Source organism: Dermacentor silvarum, chromosome 1 (genome assembly GCF_013339745.2).
Source record: "Dermacentor silvarum isolate Dsil-2018 chromosome 1, BIME_Dsil_1.4, whole genome shotgun sequence".
NCBI classification, from domain to species: Eukaryota; Metazoa; Arthropoda; class Arachnida; order Ixodida; family Ixodidae; genus Dermacentor; species Dermacentor silvarum.
The window spans coordinates 374,066,280-374,086,738 of record NC_051154.1 but is presented as its reverse complement, the minus strand read 5'-3'; the positions used below and the strand labels follow the sequence as shown (position 1 = coordinate 374,086,738).

The window sequence follows — 20,459 nt, the reverse complement described above, 5'->3', positions numbered from 1 at the left end:
TTTTCAAAGATTCAAAGTACGAGCACGAACGAGCACACCCACAGAACTGAAGGTCCGCTTTCTAAGCCCTTCCTGTTCCCCCTTTCTCTCGTAGGGGAATTCACTGTTGTTCTCGTCCAATCACAATCGCCGAAACGTTTGCAAAATCCCGCCCCTAACGTTGCACCGTTCCGCCGGATTGCGCCTCCAAGGTTGCGCAACCGCCACCACATACGGGCAACCGCTTGGCGACTTGGGAACCTCAACTTTGATCCGTTCCCACGCAAAGTCTTGCCGTTGGCCCCTTGCAAGAATGATGGGGCTTTTCATGAAGATCAGCGTGACAGAAATATGGGCCTTCACGCTAAATAGCGTTTCCACGAAGCGCAGCGTTGTCGTCGTCTCAAGTGAGCTCTTTTGCTTGATTGTCACAGTCCATACCGCGACGGAAAAGAGCGACGATGTCGTTTAACGACGCACGAGACCGATGACTCAGAATTCGTCTCGCCCATCAGCTATGAGCAGACGGTCAGCCTAAGGTACGAAACATAATGACATGTCCATTAGTCTCAGGTGACGCTGGTCTCGTCGCCAGCTTCCCCGGCCTTGCAAGGCACCGAAGGGTATGAATGGCATTTCATCCCTGCAGGTCTGTCTGTGCAGCATTCTTTGTCGAAAACAGCCGCCGGGCATAACTGTGCTAAATGCCAGTCGTAACAGCAGCAAATACACCAACAGTTCTTTTTTTTTCATGAATATATTTTCCAGTGCAGGTGATACGCAGCCATTTTTCTGTAACCACGGTGACTCTTTTCTGCATTATCTAACTTGTTTGTCCTGTCTATAGTTTCTGCGAATGAAATTATTTTGGTGGGGAAAGCAGCACGACCCGGAAAGGAGCAATATGTTAGCTTTCAGTAAGGTATTGCAGTAATTTATGAGCCAGCGGAGCGAACGCCAAGTGCTGTAAATTTTGTCTTATCGTCCGAGAGCTAAAATCAGGAAAATCCTTTTCTTTTGCCTAAAGCCTTGCTGTCAGCGAGTGAGGTTTATGACCTCGTTATAGCTACGTTACTTGCAACTAATTATGTCTGCAGATGAGATTTGTAAAAGCGTTTTCGTGCGGGTATTATCAGGAAAAGCAACCCTTGATAAAACTCACATAAGTGTCTTTATTTGCTCATACTCAAGAAACACAAGCACTGCGCCGTATGCAGCTGGCCTCGGCAAACATTTCTTCGTCCCGGTCTTTTGGGAAAGGCGCCATCGTTGCCTTAACCTATGTTCGCCCTCACGCACTCACAGCAGTTTCCGGGAGTCTGGCGCAGGATCGTTCCCCTACGACACGGGGCGCAGAACACGGCCCTGCAGTCGACTTGAGCTGAAAGTACATAGAAGTACAGGGTATAACTATTTAGTCGAAACAAGATTAGTAAATGTCACGTTTTGATTTTTCGGCTATCGATACTGAGTTAAGCAAAAATATTTTTGGGTTGTAGCAAAGGGATGTCTTTGTAATGCGTTATACAGATTGAAAACTGGGACGTAGGTGCGGTACTCTGTTCGTGACACGGGCCGATCCCGGATGCGAGGTAATCACTAGAGACCGTAACTTTAGGTAAAATGCCAACTTTTTTTTTCTTTGCGTCCTTATATATCGTGCCTGTTGGACATATAAGCACGACCTGTGGGTCTAGAAACATGTTAGTGGTTTCTTTATCGTGCATGCCTATATATGCCTATTTCGACGTTTTTCGAAGTTATTCTCCGTGCTTTGTCATGGCCTTAGTTTGCTTATGTTGTCCTCATTTTCTCTTTCTATTTCTCATTTCTCTTACCCTCTGTGTAGGGTAGCAAATCGGACGCTCGTCTGGTTGACGTGTCGGCCTTTCCTCTCCTTGCTTTCTCTCTCTCTTATCACCCACTGGGAAACTTGGCTGAATGCCAGCCGATCAATACCACAAACACTTTATCAGCGTAAAGACTATGACTAACAGTTTTGCAGCAGACAAGAGTATCGCTTTGAGAAAGGCTCAAACTGCTCTACGCGACGATGCACTTGAAGGTGACTTAGCGTACTTGTGCACCCAATTCATGTTTTTAGCCGACATCATCAGAGGCTCCGGAAGTCTATTTTGATCGTAGGTGCAGGAGCGGGGCCTCCATTTCGACTATATGCGAATATTTATATTGTCACTGTGAAAGCACGGCTTAATTTACTACAGTAACGGAGGATCTTGCCCTCCGGGTAGGCGGGGCAGGGGCTGTGCCCCCTTTTCACATCCACTGGACATCATTGAAAAACGTCAATGCTCAGGTGCAACTCTGACCCAGAATGTGGGGCTCATTAAGACGTCCAGGATAAGTACTCCACAATGGCCAATTGACCTTTTTAAATTATGGGGTTTTACGTGCCAAAACCACGATCTGATTATGAGGCACGCCGTAGAAGGGGACTTCAGAATAATTTCGACCACCTGGGGTTTCTTAACGTGTACCTAAATATAAGTACGCGGGTGTTCTTGCATTTCGCCCCCATCGAAATGCGGCCGCCGTGGCCGGGATTTGACCCCGCTACCTCTTGCTTCGCTGCCCAACACCATAGCCACGGCGGGTGACCAATTGACCTGTCGCTGATAAAGTTAGTTCAAAACTTCTAACTGTATCGGACTCAAATCTCGGGTTTTCGGTGTTGAAAAAAAAATGTCACAGTTTCGCCCTAAGGGCGAAGCAATGAATGCGATAGCAACACAGCAATGTCATACGAAGTAAGGTGAGCGGCTTTGGTAGCAATATGAATTGTAGTAAAGATGAGCTGATTAAGTAAGCAGGTGTGCTGCGGCGTAAGTAGACCGACATGAAGAGAGATTCGATGACCACGAGAAGGCGCGTGTGGAACGGTGGTGTTGATGAGAAGCGCTGCCCGTGGGCAGCGCGTGCGAAGGAACACACCTGTAGCGCTGCACTGCCGATCCGGGCAGCATTGCATGTGTAGCGTGCGTTGGAAAATGTGGCCCGACTATTACTAACTGTGGTGTGAGCGCGCACAAACAAACATGAATAGATCACACTGAATTACTGCAGACAACGACTGTCAAAACGCTGGCAGCAAGCGCATATACGCCGCAACGGGGAAGGTACGTGCGGTCTATCGCTTCAACGGAAACTGAGCGGCGAATGTAAAGGTCAGAGCCGTGTGGAGATAAAAGACGGTGCGAGGGAGCGACGAGCGCGGTTGTTGGCAGAGTAGAAATGCGCCCCCCCCCCCTACGCTCCCTCCGGCGCTCGCTTCTCGCTTCCTTGCTTGCGCGTGGAAGATTGAGTGCGTTCGCTCTCCGTGACAGCGTGCGTCCCCGCACGCTTCCGCTCGGGCATACGGCGCGCGGCGAAGATTTTATCTATACGGAACCTCACGGCGACGGCGACGACGACGGCGACGGCGACGCCGACGGCAGAAATCCGGTGGAAGTGTCCATATAATTGCTATCGCAATAAAAATGCTCAAAGGTTCTGACCAGCAAACATTCTGAAATTCCAGGGGGCGTTGGGTCATAAAACGTCCTGAAGTACATACAAACTAATTCTCAGTGAAGAAAAAAAACAAGGCGCAACATGAAACCCGAAAATCTTGAGATGGTGCTTGTTTGTCACTGCCTTCCCAACTTTTATCGTGCAGTCTAGTCGTACCAAAGGTGAGATAAATATTGTAATCGAGGCAACTTGCTTCATTCCGAATTATCGATAAAATAAAGTGAATTTCACAGACGAGGGGTTTAGTGGGCTCTGTTTCTTAGACGACAATAATTCATCCTCAGACGCACAATGAAAATCCATATTATTTGAATCTATACACGCCTAATGGACAGTATTTAGACGTCTATATATGCCTTAAATGGCAGTGCCTGTTATGGGCGCGCCCTAAGCAGCAATGTTCAGAGCCTAAACATCCGGTCTCTAGTAATCAGAAAGGCGTGGGTGGGTCGATCCCGATAGCAGCGCGCGAGATGCGTTCCTCTCAAGGGTTATGATGTGATAGCATGACATAGACATCAACACATGACCTTCTGCGATGTAGGGAGGTATGTCCTTAAGGATTAGAGCGACAAAGCGGGCAAGGAAGAACAGCGGAGTGGTGTGTAGCACGTGACAGGTGTGCGGAAAGCGCGCTAGATAACGCGATGTTCCCCATCACGCTACGATGATCACTTGGCATATACCATAATTATCACCTAGCACCTGGTGTAGCTGTGAGGCCGACAGCCATGGCTAACACCTCCGTAACATCAATAAAGATTGAATATCTCTCTCATCATACTGCGCGTTATAAAAGGTGGTTGTAATTAACCGATAGTTGTGGTTCATAAAGGCATGTGTACGTGCGCGCGACTGTATATACAAAACGTTCCTATATAGTCTATCATCCCAAGGATAGCATAGGGGAAATTATTGGTACATTTATTTGAAATGCACAAATGATGAGGTAAGGGGAAATTAAAGTAGACGAAAAAAGTAACGCCGCCAGTGGTGGCCGAACCCACATCCTCTCCCACCGGCGACAAGTTGCTTTTTCGTTCATTTTCATTAGCCTTTACCTTTTAATTTTTGTATTTTAATCAAAACATCAAATCATTTCCTCTTTGCTTCTTTTATATAACTTTATCTGTTAGTATTCGTATATATAGGGCGTCCAAGCCAACTTTAGTCAAGGTTTCAAATATGCCGGAGCACTGTAGGAGAAACGACCAAATGCATCTTGTTGGCTATTGTATGGAGCAAGTCAGACTATTCTTTTTTGTACTTATTTGCATAATTAGTCGAGATTAGTTAGCCAACTGCGCAAGTAATAATTTTAGGGCAAAATGTCTTACAAGAAAGTTCTAGAGCATTCTAAGAGGCATCCTAATGCAGCAGCTTTGAGCTTCCTACTCGTTACCTAATAATGTTTTCTGCGTCCTAAAGAAAGCCTGCGAAATATGAAAAAAACATATGTCATGCCCGCTTGCGCGCCGCGATTGTAATGATCTCAAACGTGCCTCGTATGAGCGAACAGCGCCTTCTGATCCGCTCTTGCTACGGTCCTCTCAGAATGCAACCAGACGTGATTACGTTAAGCGCACTTTAACTTGGCAGTCTTCAAAAAAAAAGAAGGGATATATATCGCCGCATTTTCTGGCGCCATGTATGTTTTAATTGTGGCACGCTGTCCTGCAACACAGAAGACGACGTGGAGAAGTTTGCACGACCCACACAAGCGTCTATTTCAAAATGAACAGTGGTGTACTTACAGACTGACGTGTTAAAAATGGAACAAGCAATCAGAACTAAAGATCATCTAGGAAAGCCTGGAAAGCCAGTCCTGAAAATCTCATACTCTAGTATCACCGTCCATCACTTCCTGACAATCTGCGCATAAAGTCATGTTGCGCATTCTTTTGTGAGGATATGGACTTAACTTTTCTTTATGCGCTTTGATCCCTTACGTGCTTGTTTACACCACTATATTCTGTCTGCAGTAACGTATTTTCTAGGTCCCACTTTTCGTCTACCGCAGCAATTTTTCCTATCCCTGTTCTGTGTCTCAAAAGAGTGCACCAAAATGTCAACATAGTGCATCCAACGTGCACCTAATCCTGTCATGCTAACCTCTGCGTTGTTATATAGGCTCACTAAATGAGTGCTCTCAAAGAAGAGCCCCTTTTCTCGTCTCGCCTCCACCCCCGCGTAATCTCACAACCGAGTGTCCACGCGTCTAATTCACTTTCAGTGCGCGCTTATTGGCTGAAAAGGAAAAACAGGATCAGCTGAGTGGCTGGTCGAGCACTGCGTCGCACGAAGGCGATAGTAACACCGAAAGTGATCATCTGAGAATACCTGCCCAGCACTCGCCATCTCCTCACGCTCAACAATTGAGCTTTACTATGCTAAAGACACACATTAAAGGATGCAGCCATGGAGTATGTGCCTGGAAAAAAGCCAGTGCGCGTGCCGCGCACAATTTCCCTCCACCTATACGCCACCACAACGGTCTCGTATCGAGCAAGACAACGGCGTGCTGCCAAATCCAGCGGCCGGGGATAGCTTCGACGATAGCGTTTTTTGTCTCGCTAATGAAGGCGCTGCATGGATTGAGGAGTTCCCTGTAGACATTTGGGCGAGTTGGTATGGTGCCACGATGAAGTAGGGGAGCGCAATCAACACATACGAATCCGAAGAAAGTGTTCGTGTTGTCCTTTTCTCCGGCTTCGTGCGTGTTGAATGCACCCGCTCCCCTACATCACCATAGATAAGTTCATATATTCGCCCTGCAAGCACGCCATACAGCATTGTTACGAAACGTGCTAACAGCGTTAAGATTGAGGAAGGCAAACACGAACTGCACATGACGGGCATGCTGGTTGACGCAGCAGGCACCCGTCCTGTTGTTTTGTTGTACCCAACTTGTGCAGTGCGTGTTTGTCTTCCTTCTTTTTCCTTGGAGTTGTAAGAGAGAGAAAGAAAGGCAAAGAAAGACAAGGACATTAGCCAGTGTAATGTTTCATAACACCAGTGACATAGCTTTCAGCATTAGTTACGCAATAGTGGCACTACACAACACGGCGCAAATATATCGGCGTTACGCGTCACTCGAAAGCCAGGCACCTGCAGGCTTTCGAATTTCCCGTTTAAGACGTTCTGAGCAATAGAACAGCTTGTCGCTGGGAGTGGGAACAATCCCAGTCGGGTCCCGGAACGTAGTGCTTGTGTACTACGTGCCTTACATAACTGATAACTGCTGCAGCTGGAATTTGCTGTCTCCTTGAACCGTAAAAATGTTTGCACCAGTAGAAGTATTTTCACGCTTATGGGTATTACCCTAAGAGGTACGACCTAATCATTGATGGGGGAAATGAGGTTTCCTTTTTGGCGAAATTTTGTGGCCAAGTAAACATGAGGATATCAGGCCTCAGAAGAGATGAAACTGCTTGAAATAAGCTTTATTACTGTCAAACTCTCGTGTCATATATTTCGGTGCGCACAAGATGATCGGATTGATTACACAATTTTCAACTATATACAGCTTCTGTCACAGCAGATGACTCATTTCGCTGTCTTGTACAGAAAAACAATTTATAGCCTTAATAAGGGTGTCAGCTAGCTAAGGGATAACGCAGCACCCTTCAACGTGCAAACGTTTTTACTGCGATACCCGATGCCGCACTGCGAACAAAATAATCAACAACCTGCATCAGGGTTTTTTTTTACTTGTGAAGGACTTCGAATGCTACTGCATTCACACCATCGATAACATCTTGGCTGCACGCGCACCCCTCTAAGGTGAGATACACAGATGGGATCACAGCAAGTGTCGAAGGCTGACACTCTCCTCACACCGGCGTCCAGGCGACGCACCACGCATCTGCGAAAGAGCGGTGCTCACTCGTGCCATTATTATACTTTCCCGTCCTTCTCTATGATTACAGGGGGATTATTCGGAGACAGCAGTGACTCGATTGCATGCGACAGAGCTCAGCACAACGAAACAAATGGCATGCCTTTCCTCTTCGTTATCGCGTTCGTTTGAGCAAGTAGGAAACACGATTTACGTACGAACGCATCTGCAGCAGTCACCCGGCACGGCACGGAGCGTGGACCCAGGGGGACAACCCCGGCAGCGCACCACGTCACAAGAAACTGCACCAGAAAAAAAAATTAACAAACTTGCATCAGAAAACTACAGAGCCGAACGTCATGGCTTCACACACGGTAGGTGTTGCCACACGTTGTTCGCGTAATGTGTCGAGAAATTTCAATGTGAACCATAAATGATGCATTGAAGCTGCCTTCCTTTGAGCATGCATATATAAGGTTTTGTGCCTTCCTTCCTTTCCGTCATTGCGCAACCTTTCAGTTCATATATCGGCGTCTGTGTGATCCTGTTCGTTCCTACTTGTGTCTGTGTTTGCAGACTGGCCTTCCAGTAACATGCGCCGGTATTCGCAAGAAGATCTTACACTAAAATTGTTATATATATATATATATATATATATATATATATATATATTGCGAATTACTATTACAACAAGTGAAAGAGCCTCGAAATGCGTGTGTCAGTTATTTTTATATTTAACAGACATAGACATACTCATCAATCACACATGGTGAACCATGGGGGCCCCAATATTTACTTGCAGTCGCATTTATTTCTTGCAACAATATAAAATGTCAAGGAGATGCAGGGACAAAAGGCAAGCAGTGCCTCACATAGGTCTCTGATCCCGCCCAGTACAGCGCGCATAAAAAATGCACATTTGCTACACACAATTTTAATAATAAAACTAAGAATTGTACTTGGTGTTTAAGTCTACAGCATAAACGTATCGCTAGTTTAGGTAATAGTATTGTCGATGTTATACACAATTAGGCACAATCAACATAAATAAAATGATTTGTAATATTCACAAGAAAAAAATACAACACATTTGTGCAACCTTGGAGAATTACCACCCGATTTCCTGCGAAGCTGTTTCTTTGGAACATTTGCAATAAATCTTTCAGTTTCGGGTCATTATGTCGCTTACTTCAAAAAGTTGCCCGTATATGACTCTTCCGTTCGAAACCTTGTCCACATGAAATGCTTTGGAGTACTTCTGGCTGGGAATTTTTAATAAGCCAGTAATTCATCTCAACGCACATGTTACGAACATTTACCACGGTGTCCTCCCTCCTTCATCCCCCTCCCCTAAATGAATATTGGTTGAGTTGGCAGTTCTCCCAGGGCAGCGGGATAAATTCTGCGTTGTTCGTAAAACACATTCATAAAGCTCTGGACCGCTTACATGCATAATTTACTGCAAATGTCATAATTAGTCCCTAGTCATTGAACTTTACATACATACTGCCGATAACGCGTCCTTTATTTTAGCCAAATATAAACAGAGTCTTGTTTAGTTCACTGAGGACATCGCCGTAACCAAGTATATGACGCATGAAAATATGGGGAAGAAACGATGGCTGAGTAATTATGTTCCACGTTTTGAACGGGACCAGGAACGTGAAAATCTTGTCGCACATTGCGCTTACCATGACCACCTCCCCTTTCCACAAAATATAACCTTGCTGTAACCTTCAGCTATGTCGGGATACTGAGAAGCATAGCTGATAGCTGCCATATCACACGCTCAAACATTGAAGAAGATATTTTTACAAAGGCTTTGTTTGATCCAACCGCATTTAACTTCACACAAATAGTTTCCATCGTGCCAGCAATTTTCGCTACATGTGGTCGTGGTGGCTATTATAGTTCTGCCAGGGCAGCGGGCTCAATTCTTCTCCACTTGTTAGACACGCTCATAACAGACAACGCTGCAGACAACGCTGCGTTAGACAACGCTGCGGGTCACCGCCCGATGCTTGCGCCGGTGGTTACGTAAATTTTACGTCAGGAGTTTGGAATAAAATCAGTTTGGGAATCATTTTACGTTATAGCGCCCCTGGGCTTCTTTAACGTGCACCTAAATCGAAGTACGCGGGTGTTTTCTGCATTTCACCTCCATCGAAATGTGGCCGCCGTGGCTGGGATTTCATCCCTCGACCTCGTGCGTTTGCATACGTAATTTATTGCGAAAGCCCGAATTACCCATCTATTTTGAAATTTACCTACACATCATCCATTATGTTTTCAAAAAAAACAATTATGGGGTTTTACGTGCCAAAACCACCATCTGATTATGAGGCACGCCGTAGTGGGGGACACCACTACGGAGTAATTTCGACCACCTGGGGCGCTATAACGTAAAATGATTCCAAACTCTTTTGATTCCAATTTCTGCAATGAGCCTCCACGATTGGTCGAAACATTTTCGAGCCACTCCCAACTTCGCCTATCTGTCACGCGACGTCACGAAAACCGCGATAGCTCCCCATCTGATATAACGTGTACACACTGATTATGCGTGATTAAACCGCACAAAAGAAAAAAAAATCATTCCTGATTCGACGCCTTTTCACCATTATAGCCCTCTGCTATTGGTCCAATGTTTTCTGGCTACGCCCACTTCGACTGTCTGTCACGCGACCTCACAAAACCGCGAGAACTCACCACGTCAAAGTGACGTGTACGCGAAAAAAATGCATTGATATGCCGAACAAGATTGAAATTTTTTTTTGAATAGTCACAGACTGTCCTGTTCCGAAAGGAATATAAGATGGCTGCCCGCCGATCGCTCAGGCCCTCGCTACTCGCACTTGCCGGTGAGCATGTATTTATTTGCGCATGATAAACCTTTTTGCGTGGTATTAAAACGTTATCGAACCCTTTCGGCACGCATACGACATCGCTCTGCCAACTCTTCTTTGTTAAGGATCCGTTTTAGCGGCACTATCCTTCCGTTGCACGCCGCAGCGATTTTCGACCAGCCGCCGGAAGCTAAGTAAGGCGAAGCGCACCAATCGGAGAAGCAGGCACCACTCTCTTCATGCGGTTATCTATTTTCACTGTGCTGGCTCAGCCCCATCGAAACCCTCTTCACTTGAGCGTGCTCCTCGCCTCTTGTCAGCCAATTAGATAAGAAAAACCGCTGAGTGTAGACAATGTTATTGGTTTTGAAAGCGAACAAAGGTGACCTCCTATAAGCGAGGAGAGTGTTTGATTGGGTTGTTCAGACAACGATGCGGGTCATCGCCCGATGCTTGCGCCGGTTGTTACGTAAACTTGTCGTCAGGAGTTTGGAATAAAATCAGTTTGGGGAATCATTTTACGTAATAGCGCCCCTGGGGTTCTTTAACTTGCACCTAAATCGAAGTACGCGGGTGTTTTCTGCATTTCGCCCCCATCGAAATGTGGCCGCCGTGGCCGGGATTTCATCCCGCGACCTCGTGCTTAGCAGGCCAACACCATAACCACTAAGCAACCACGGCGGGTCCCATTACCTTTCCTTACAGCCACCAAACATAACGAAGCTTCCTACTTTAGTTCATTGAGGACACCAGGCGAACCTAATACGCACGCATTAAAAGCAAAAAAATAATTAGGGTTTAATTATTATTCGTAACTCTACTAAATAAGTCAGAAACCTTAAAACTACTCGACACATGGCACCTAACAAGTTGCCTATAGCTTCAAAGTATGAAATATCTGAAACCCCGAGTTCTCGTGGGACATTGGGAAACCTAGCTAATAACAGCAGCGTGATACTTTCGAATTTAAGCTTACATTTTTTAAGCTGTATTTTATCAACACGCATTTACCATCACACATAAACTTGGCGTATTGCTCCCCCTATGTTGGCAAAATTCGACCTCAGTTGTAGTTGTAGTTATGCCAGCGCAGCCGTCAAAGTTTTACACTGCTCGTAAAACAGACTAATAAGGCTATGGATCACTTGCATACGTATTCTTTTGGAAAAGGCGCATTAAACCCGCCAATTTGGAACATTGCCTACCCATTACCCATACCATAATGTCCATGCCCCTAATTTTCCCCAGATATAAACAAGATGCGCCTTGTTTAGCTCAGCCAGTACACCCGAGAAACAAACTACGAATCTCGTATGATGCACAAAAACACATGGAAAAACGAGGCTGTAGTAATTATGTGCAACCATTGCATTTAAAGCAGGAAAGTGAGAGTTTCGCAACGAATTGCGCTTAAGCTTCTCCTTATCTTCAGGTAATTTCTAGTCCGTCTTTCGTGGTGTTCTTTTAGCAGTTTGCGAAACATTTCCATTAGGGGCAATATGACACCATGGAATGCTTCAATGAGTAACTTTATACAAAAGCTGTAATGAACCTACACAGAATAAGCATTTATCACTCGTCACTCAGAACATTGCTTCGTACTTCCAAAAATATAAACACCATGCCCCGCATAGTTTACCGAAGATACCGGAGAAAGCAACTAAATGCCCTGCATAACGCATTTAAATTGGGAGAAAGCGAGTATTCATTAACCGTTTTCAAAGCACATAAGTAATCAACACAGTTTAAATTTTCGGTACACGTCACCAAAAAGTGACCGTAATTTCTTCAAAATATGAAATATCTGCTGTTCTTGCTCCTGTCGGGAAACAAGTAATAGTTTACCTCATATTCAGAAACATCCTGAAAATGAAATCGACCGTCAGATGTGACACATGACTTTAGAAAAAATTAACGTCAGTGTTGTATTGATATTGAAATGGCTCTGCACGTTCGACCAAGGTCATTTTCACGAACATGTCTACCATAAGTTGCGATTGCACAATAGAATTCGACAGTTATACCTGTACGAAGTTTGATTAGATATTTGGTAGTGATAAGGTACTGAGACTGCAACGCCGTGTAGGCTATCTCTGGACGGAGATAAAATAGCTGTTGCATTTGATAATCCAACTATTTCATGCCGTAAGGCACGCCAATCATTGGGCGCGGATTATTTTAATACTTTGTCGGGACCTCCCCATCGCCTGCAGGTTAAATATAGCAAGCTGATTGTGTTTTAAAATACGGATATAACGGTCCCAAAAAACTGAGCATGATGCAAGTAAGGCAAGCTGACATCTGTTAGGGCGGGAACTGCCCAGCGCCAGGCCTACGCAACGCGATCGTGTATGGCGAATCCCGCGCGTCGTCCGCTACAGTGCGTCCCGGGGAGACACAAAAGCAGTCCTCGCTCCCGAAGCAGGGAGTACGTAGTAAAGAAAAGCGTTACTTACGTGGCCACTCTATGAAGAAAAAAAGTATAGTTTCAACTGTACTTTTGTTGAACTTTCCAGCGTGCATGCCGAAAGTGCCCGTTTCCAAAAGTGTGTGTGTGTGTGTGGGAAAGGGGGGGGGGGGCAAATGGCATACTTTGCACCCCCCCCTCCTATTGACAGTGTAAGAGCAAGTGCCCCCCCCCCCCTTGCCCTCACCGGTAAATACGGCTATCATTCGGCCCATGAATCCCCTACCAATTTGTTCAACTGTCAGTCGCTCTAAGTGGGAAAACCGGCGACGAAAGTTGTCACAGGATTAGTCCTGTAAAGTCCCACGGCGCATTACACGCAGCGATGTGCGCTCAAAAGAAACAAGCAACGCATAATGTCCGATAAAGCCGGTGACGGCCGGCTTTATCGTATGAGTGTGGCTTTATCGTGTACGTGCGGGGTCCCGCGCGTAAAATTTCCGCGCCATGGAGAGGCGTCAGTACGTCGCAGCTGCTTATAGTGGGTTTCGCGTCTCATAATTTCGTAAATATTTCCTCATCGTTAAAGAAATACATAAGAACAGCAAGCTGTCTCGCAGCGGCGAACACTTTCCTTGAAGTCTCAAGTTTGTGGCACCACCGGTCTAAATTATAACTTAAGCATAAATTTTGAACCGCAGGGACAATGTATCTGTCATTCATGATGATTACAGAGACCGGATTTTAGGCAAATGCCTTTTTTGTTCCTTGCGCTCCTATTGCCCCACTTTGATATATGAGCATGAATTAGAGGTTAAGGGCTGTCCAAGGGCCTATAAATGCCTATTTTGGTGTTTGTGCCTAAATGCCTATAAATGCCTATAAATGCCTATTTTTAATATCGGCGCCAATATGAACACTATTCAGCCTCAGGTTTCGCTTTCGAATGCAGTTAGAGACCGTTATTCATGTTACAGGGCAACATTGACTGTTCGAAATTCTATGGGGTTCAACCTAGTCCTTTAGTTCAACGAACTCCCGGAAAACAACTGCTAGCAGCATTGAAATGAGATGCACCGGCCAGGGCCGGTATTTTGTAGCGATGCCTTTAAAGTAATAATGCCTTTTCGCACTTATCGCGCTTTGTCAGTGGTCAGAGCGACGGTCCGCTCGCGTTATCAACGTTGATATTGTGAGCGGACCGTCGTTCTGACCACTGACAAAGCGCGATAAGCGCGAAGAGGCATTATTACTTTAAATGCATCGCTACAAAATAGCGGCCCAGCACACGCCGCCGCGTTGACATTGTGCGAGCGGTTGGCGAATGCGAAACCGCGGAGAGCCGTCAGGGGAAAGGAGACTGAAGAGCAAAATAAGAAAGAAAAATGTGATGTGCACGCGGCTTTTGTTTTGCTTGTAATTTACTTTTTAAGGTGTTCACCACCGTCGGGCGTTCCTTCTCAGCGTACGAGATCATTCTCAGTGACAACACGCACAATTTTGAATCCAAAAATCTGGAGATGGTGGTAGTTTGCTATTGTTTCCACAATCATCACAGTGATTCTTAGACTACGTTCCGCGTGCTCTCCAAACATATTTCTTCACACATGTGCACTTCAAATGGGCGGTAGTGTATTTGGCAGTGTTGGGACGTCTGGCCTGTACAATTCTCATAATGTCATTGTATATGAGCAAATTGCGAAGAGTTGTACCTAACAGTCCTCATGTAAGAACATGCTAATTTCTTAATAAATAGTAGTCTCTTTTGCATTTGTTATTTGCCTGTTTTTGTTGTGTTAATTTATTTGCGTTAGTCAGACATAAAGTATCGGTTTTTTTAATCAGTATTCCCAGCTTTCAAGTATCCTTTTTCATACCTGTTTTACTATATGCGACGCTCGAGTACAGTGGCCATTGAACATGAATATGAGCAGTGTGATTATTGAATGAATCGAATTGATCGTCATTAGTCCAGCAGTTTTATGGGACAATTGCACGGCTATGTTCAACTGTTCGCGCCTTTGTGCCATCATAGACAATAACATTTCTTGTTTTCCTATCGTAGATATAGGCCGCGCACGTCTTAGTTTGAAATTATTTGCATTTATGTAAAAATTTATTGTGCCTATATTTACGACGTTGGAGGCCTAAAACGTTGTTTTGCCTGCCTATTTTTGGCGCTTAAAACGCTCCTTTTTAATGCCTAAAGATCCGGCCTCTAATGATGTGACAGGGGGGAGGGGGCACACATCTGACAATTTTTCTTCGTCAAAGTCCTCTAACGTTTTGTAATGTACTACGTCTTATGCAGATTTGAGCCATACCATTTCTGTCTATAGCGGGCGGCTGCATCAGTTAGGCGAGCCACATAGAGAGAAAGGCACATGGAAAGGCATGCGTTGGCTTAAATCTGAACTGAGCCCGGTTGGCTACCCTGCACCGAGGGAAGAAAAAAATATCTAGTCAAAGAGGAGGACAATGAAATCGCTATTAGCCGCGAGATCGACTTATAGGTGGCAGTACCATCGCGGCGATAGTGTGGATAGGCGGATGGCGGTCGACATTAAATTGTGTACGGCGGCACTTCGCTGTGAGCCATTTAGACCAATTTTATGGCAGTGAAATGTGCTAACTGCAGTCAACTGGTAATACAGGGTGTTTCAGTAAGTACATTCTAAATTCCCTAAATAAAGGGAAGACGCGATGACTAGGTGATTTCCTCGCGATGACTTTTACCACAATGGCATACTTTCCAAAATGACTCGAGATAGCAATCAGACAACTAAATTTTAAAGATTACGATAGTCACATTTTATAAGCGAAAGAATCAGACTATTGACTTCTCAGTGCATGGCCTATAGGACTCGTAATCCGAGGAGGTTATGACCGTTTCCAGACATGCGAAAAACCGACGCTGCTGATTTGGACAGCTTAATAAGTTCCGGCCAGTTTCATCCAGAAGAAGCGAAACTATACTTCCAGTGCCAATATAGGTCAACCAACTTTTTCGACGCAATAGAATGCCACCACCGCGGCATCCGTGAGTGAGTGTTTCCATGAATCATATTTTGTTTAAAATCAACAAATACCTACTTCCATGCAGTGAAGACACGTGAATAAAAGAGCTATTTCAGACTAATACTAAAATGGTACATTATGTTAAATATGGAAGCCACAAAACTACACTCGCTGTTCGCAAGCAATGTTACAACGGCAGCAGCAGTACAATAGCAACAGCGCGTCTTACAGCCATCGTCATCTTGCTCGGCTGCCTTTTATATATGGCGCACTCGGGCGCGTGTATACTGTGTACTGTAAATCACCTATAGCAGTGCTTTACAGTATATTTCAGCAGGTCAACGAGGGGCCGTCTTTCCTCAATAAAGCATAGCCCGATGCGGTAACTCCTTGACTATGGCGTTCTGTTGCCGAGTCCGAGGTCACGGGCTCGATTCCCGGCCGCTGTGATCAGGTGCGGTTCCAGGGGGATTTCCGCCCCCCCCCCCCTAAGATTTTTGCATCGCCTCTCGCTGACAGGGTGATGGCCCTGTCACAAAAAAATATGGCCACCAGCATTCTTCAAAAGTATTTTTCGCGAGTACCAGTGGTAGTAGTCATGTAGAAGCAGATCTAGCTCACTCACAAGCTTAGCTGTCTTCCGTAGGGGTGTGGTGTCGCGAAGTTGCTGTAGTTATTTGTTCTCGTGAGCACCTTGGACCTCCTGGCGCCGGCCGTGCATTGCTCGTGCCGTCGGCGGCATCGAGCGAACGAGGGGACGTCCCTTTTGTCTAGCACGCCGATGTCCGCGCGAGCACCTTTGCTTCTGATTAACTTATTTAATTAGTTCCATCCAGGGTGTCATCGGTTGCCTCTTACCGTTACCTGGAAAAGTCAGGGGTGCGGCGTAGCGCGTTCACGCCGGAGAAAAAAAGCTAACAAAGCGGAGAAGCGTCGACAGCAGCAACGTGAATACAGACAACGTGTACGCAAACAGCGAAAGCGGGACCGTTCAAAAGCGGAGAATGCGTCCAAGGACCATGAGTCCGAGGAATAACGTCACCGTCTGCAGTCGCTCACGATGGAGAAACTTCAAACGGAACGCCTTGCCGTGCCTCCTCTCGGCGGTAACATGAAACATATCAGCCCGCGCCCTCCTCTGCGCCCACTACAAATTCTTCTAGCACACTGTAGCTGGATCAAAAAGAGGGACGCAGGGCCGTACCAAGCGGAGACCACGCCATCTTTGAGTTTTATGTTATCTCCTGTCGGAGTGTCGGACAGTCTAATCTTGATCAACTTAAACAGTAAATAGATCAACTTAATACGTCCTCATGTGCTTCGGAGTTCGTCTGTTTGCCCTTCAATGCCGCGTAGCGACTGCGCGGAATTTGGCGCTACAATGTCATAGAAAAGGATATCGACATTTTGAAGGCGAAAGCCTTAAATCTCTATGTTTCAAGGTCGCTGTGAGGTACAGAAAAAATGTCGCAGTTTCGCCCGAAAGGCGAAGCATCGATTTCGATAGCAAATTAGTAGAGAGCTATTCGGAGTAGGGATAGTGGTTTTATCGGTTGCATAAACTTGGACACATTGGCGTACTAACTGAATTAACGATCGTGGTGTCAGCGCGCACAAGCAAACATGAATAGATCACACGGAATGACCGTGGCCAACGACTGTCAAAACGCTGGCAGCAAGCGCAGGTTCGCGCGGTCTATCGCTTCAACGGAAACTGAGCGGCGAATGCACAGCGCATACAAAGGTCAGAGCAGTGTGGAGTTAAAAGACGGTGCGGGCGACCGGCACCGCCGGGCAAAGGGCAGAGGAGAAGTTGTTGGCAGAGGAGAAATATATCTCACTGAAGTGTTAATATACAGGTTGTCCCAGCTATCACGCAGCACGATTTAAAAAAAGAGGAACGGCGTTACGCGAAGCAAACCTAGTGCGTATTGTTTCCAGACAGCAGAGCAGCCGCCAGTAATTTTTTCGTTACTGAGATTTATTTATTTATTCTGATTATATATCTAACTCGACGAGTACTGTCCTAATTATCGAAGTGTCGATGTGAAAGTTGTAGAGCAACATCAAAAACTCCTGATACAGCTTTCTGTTGCTCAATACGTGCTATATAAACGTGTTTTTCTGAGTGTGAAAGAAGCCCGCGAATACACGCAGAATTGCCGTACGACTGGCCGCTCGAGGCACTTTGCGTGTATTCGCGGGCTTCTTTCATGCTCGGAATAACACTTTTATGTAGCACGTATTGAGCAACGAAAAGCTGTATCGGGAGTTTTTCATGTTGCTCTACAACTTTCTCATTGACACTTTAATAATTAGGACAGTACTTCTCGAGTTAGATAATTAATTACAATAAATAATGAAATCTCAGTAACGAATGAAATTATGGCGGCTACTCCACTGTACTGGAAACAATACGCCCTAGGTTTGCTTCGCGTAACGCCGTTCCTCTTTTTTTTAATCGTGCTGCGTGATAGCTGGGACACCCTGTATAAATAATAAAAACTGACAACTAAACTAAGAACTAGGCATAGGCAACTTTTATAACTGTAAAACTCATTTTGATCGCAGTAACATGTTGACAATATCCAGTACAAGCACAGTACCGTTCGTACGCTACAAGTTTTGCATTATAACTTCGCACTGTTTTATTGTCGTACATTACGCATGGGAGGCTCAAACCTGCCGGATCTGCTTGTCTGACGCCCGTATTCAAGAACGTTCTTCTAGTCAACACAACACCTCGACTCAAGAGGAAAGATAGCACCGCCATCCCTCCAAAGAAGTGGTCACTAAGCTTCATGATCATTCACGGGAATTCTTTAGAATTGTCGCGTCTTAATCAGTCGAGAGGCGGCGCTGTGCTCAACAAGGTGGAGTGGAAGAAGAGCTTCGAAACGAGGGCTGTTTGAGAATAGGGGAGTGAGTGGGCGTTCTCGCGGATCGGACGAAGCCCCGAGCCGCGGCTGCGCATTGGGGGAGCGTGACGTCAGCCGCCAACGCCAGCGCGCGGGCCTAGGATGGCGTCGCGTGGGAAACAAAACATGGAAAAAAAAAGACGCTGGCTTGCGCTCTCGGCTACTACGCCATATCGTTCGTCTTGTAGGTGGCGTCGTGAATCTTTATACACAGGTGATTCGCATATCGTAAACAACTAGCGTAGTGGTTGGCGCGTTGGAGCGGAAGCGTTAGTCCTCCAAAGCAAACGAAGGTGTCTCAGCCAACCAAAAGAAGCTTCTTCATGAAATGAAGGTGTCCCAACAGAGCTCGAAAGACGGACCCGTGGTTACGCACCTGTAACGAATCTGCAACAGATCATCCGGCATTTTATTATCAGAAACAATACAGACTTAGATGTATTATCAGGCACAGCCGCCAAGCACAAGGCTATGTTGGGCAACGTCATTTTCCTATAAGTTAGGAGAAACCGATACCTGACTTCACTACAGGTGTTGCACTAGTCGTATAAGAGGCGGGTTTATCGTGAGCAGAAACGGTGAATTTCGGTAAATAAGAAAGGCTACTATCATCATCATCATCGACAATTTACCACCCTGCCCGTGAGGATTCTCAAAGAAGTTCTTTCCGCAACAACAAGGTCGGAACATGGGGTCGTACCTGGGCGGCGCGACGTGGCACCGGTCGCTAGGAGGATTACGGCGAAGAGAGCGGCGAGAAACACGGAGCTGTACTGCATGGCGACGGAGAACTCCTTGCGATGCTCACGCTGTTGGCGGAAAGGTTCGGAGCACTATCACCCGGCCACAAGTAGGTACAATCAGAGTGTTCTATGCGAAACCTTCTGCCTTTTATCCAACGCTGCCCGAAAAAGAGGAAATGACATGGTGCGGGGCTCCTCAGCCCTTTCTTCAAACACTCAAGAGGCGTTTCCCAATGATATTGGGTTTCTTGGCGTCATCGATCGAAACGCCAGCCTGCACATTGGCAACAACCAGCCAACTCGACTATGGGTATCTGCGAAGGACGAGAGGGTTTCGTTGGCGAGAGAACTCGTTTGTCACAACCGCTAGAAGTCATCGACGGTATCGCGTGAATCCCAGCGCGACGCCGGAGGTGCAGACGAAAACTCGTTTGCACTTAGCCCGGCGATACGAGTGAGACATTCTAAAAGAGCCATGCAGCGCTCAACTAAGCGTAGCAATTCCGCGGCAATATTTGTCGCCCACGTGCGACTCGGCAGACGGGGTCGGTTCGGTGACCGTGAATCCGAGCGGAGCCTCCTCGCGCAAGGACACCGCGCACACGCGCATGTGATTGAGGGAGAGGGGCGCTTCTGGGTAACACCACCTTGACGATGTCCGGTCTGCCTTCTCCTTGGGCTTGTTTTCCTCGTCACGTCTTCGGCGGAATACGCTGCGCACTGTGCTGCTGCCGCAGTCATAGTTGCGGCAACCAAGTGTTGCCGAAAAGTGTGCAAACACGAGAAGCTGCCAATTTAAAAGTTTGGTGGCTAGTGTTGCAGAAACGTTCTATACACCGTACTCGGCTAGTAGAAAAGCAACAGCGCTGTACCCTCTGGGCGCTTCATGACTGGTGTGCGCCACTTGTACGCACCTGGTGGCACAACTGTTTTTGGAATATGGTCATCGTTTATCCAGATCCCCTTCGAGCAGTCGAAAGCAGTGCTGTCCAGTTCGGACATGTGGGACCAGCAGCAGTATGGTATGGCAGGGCCAGGAGGCAGCGAAAGCTGCAGGATCCCCGGACTGAGGGTCCCGATCCGGCTTGTGTTTCTTTTGTTTAATCTCAATACAGTTATTTCCTCCTCCTCCTACTTTTCCTCCTCTTCACAAATTTAATCGAAAACTGTTGGGGCGGC

General features: G+C 46.3%; 1 long non-coding RNA gene across 1 annotated transcript; it reads right to left on the bottom strand.

The window, feature by feature from the left end:
* Positions 1 to 1,131: 1,131 nt before the first annotated feature.
* Positions 1,132 to 19,577, bottom strand: LOC119454199 (uncharacterized). Its single transcript, XR_007465101.1, has 3 exons — positions 19,238 to 19,577; positions 7,567 to 7,650; positions 1,132 to 1,360 (listed from the first exon to the last, which is right to left on the bottom strand). It is a non-coding gene; the product is annotated as an uncharacterized LOC119454199 (long non-coding RNA).
* Between the last annotated feature and the right edge of the window lie 882 nt (positions 19,578 to 20,459).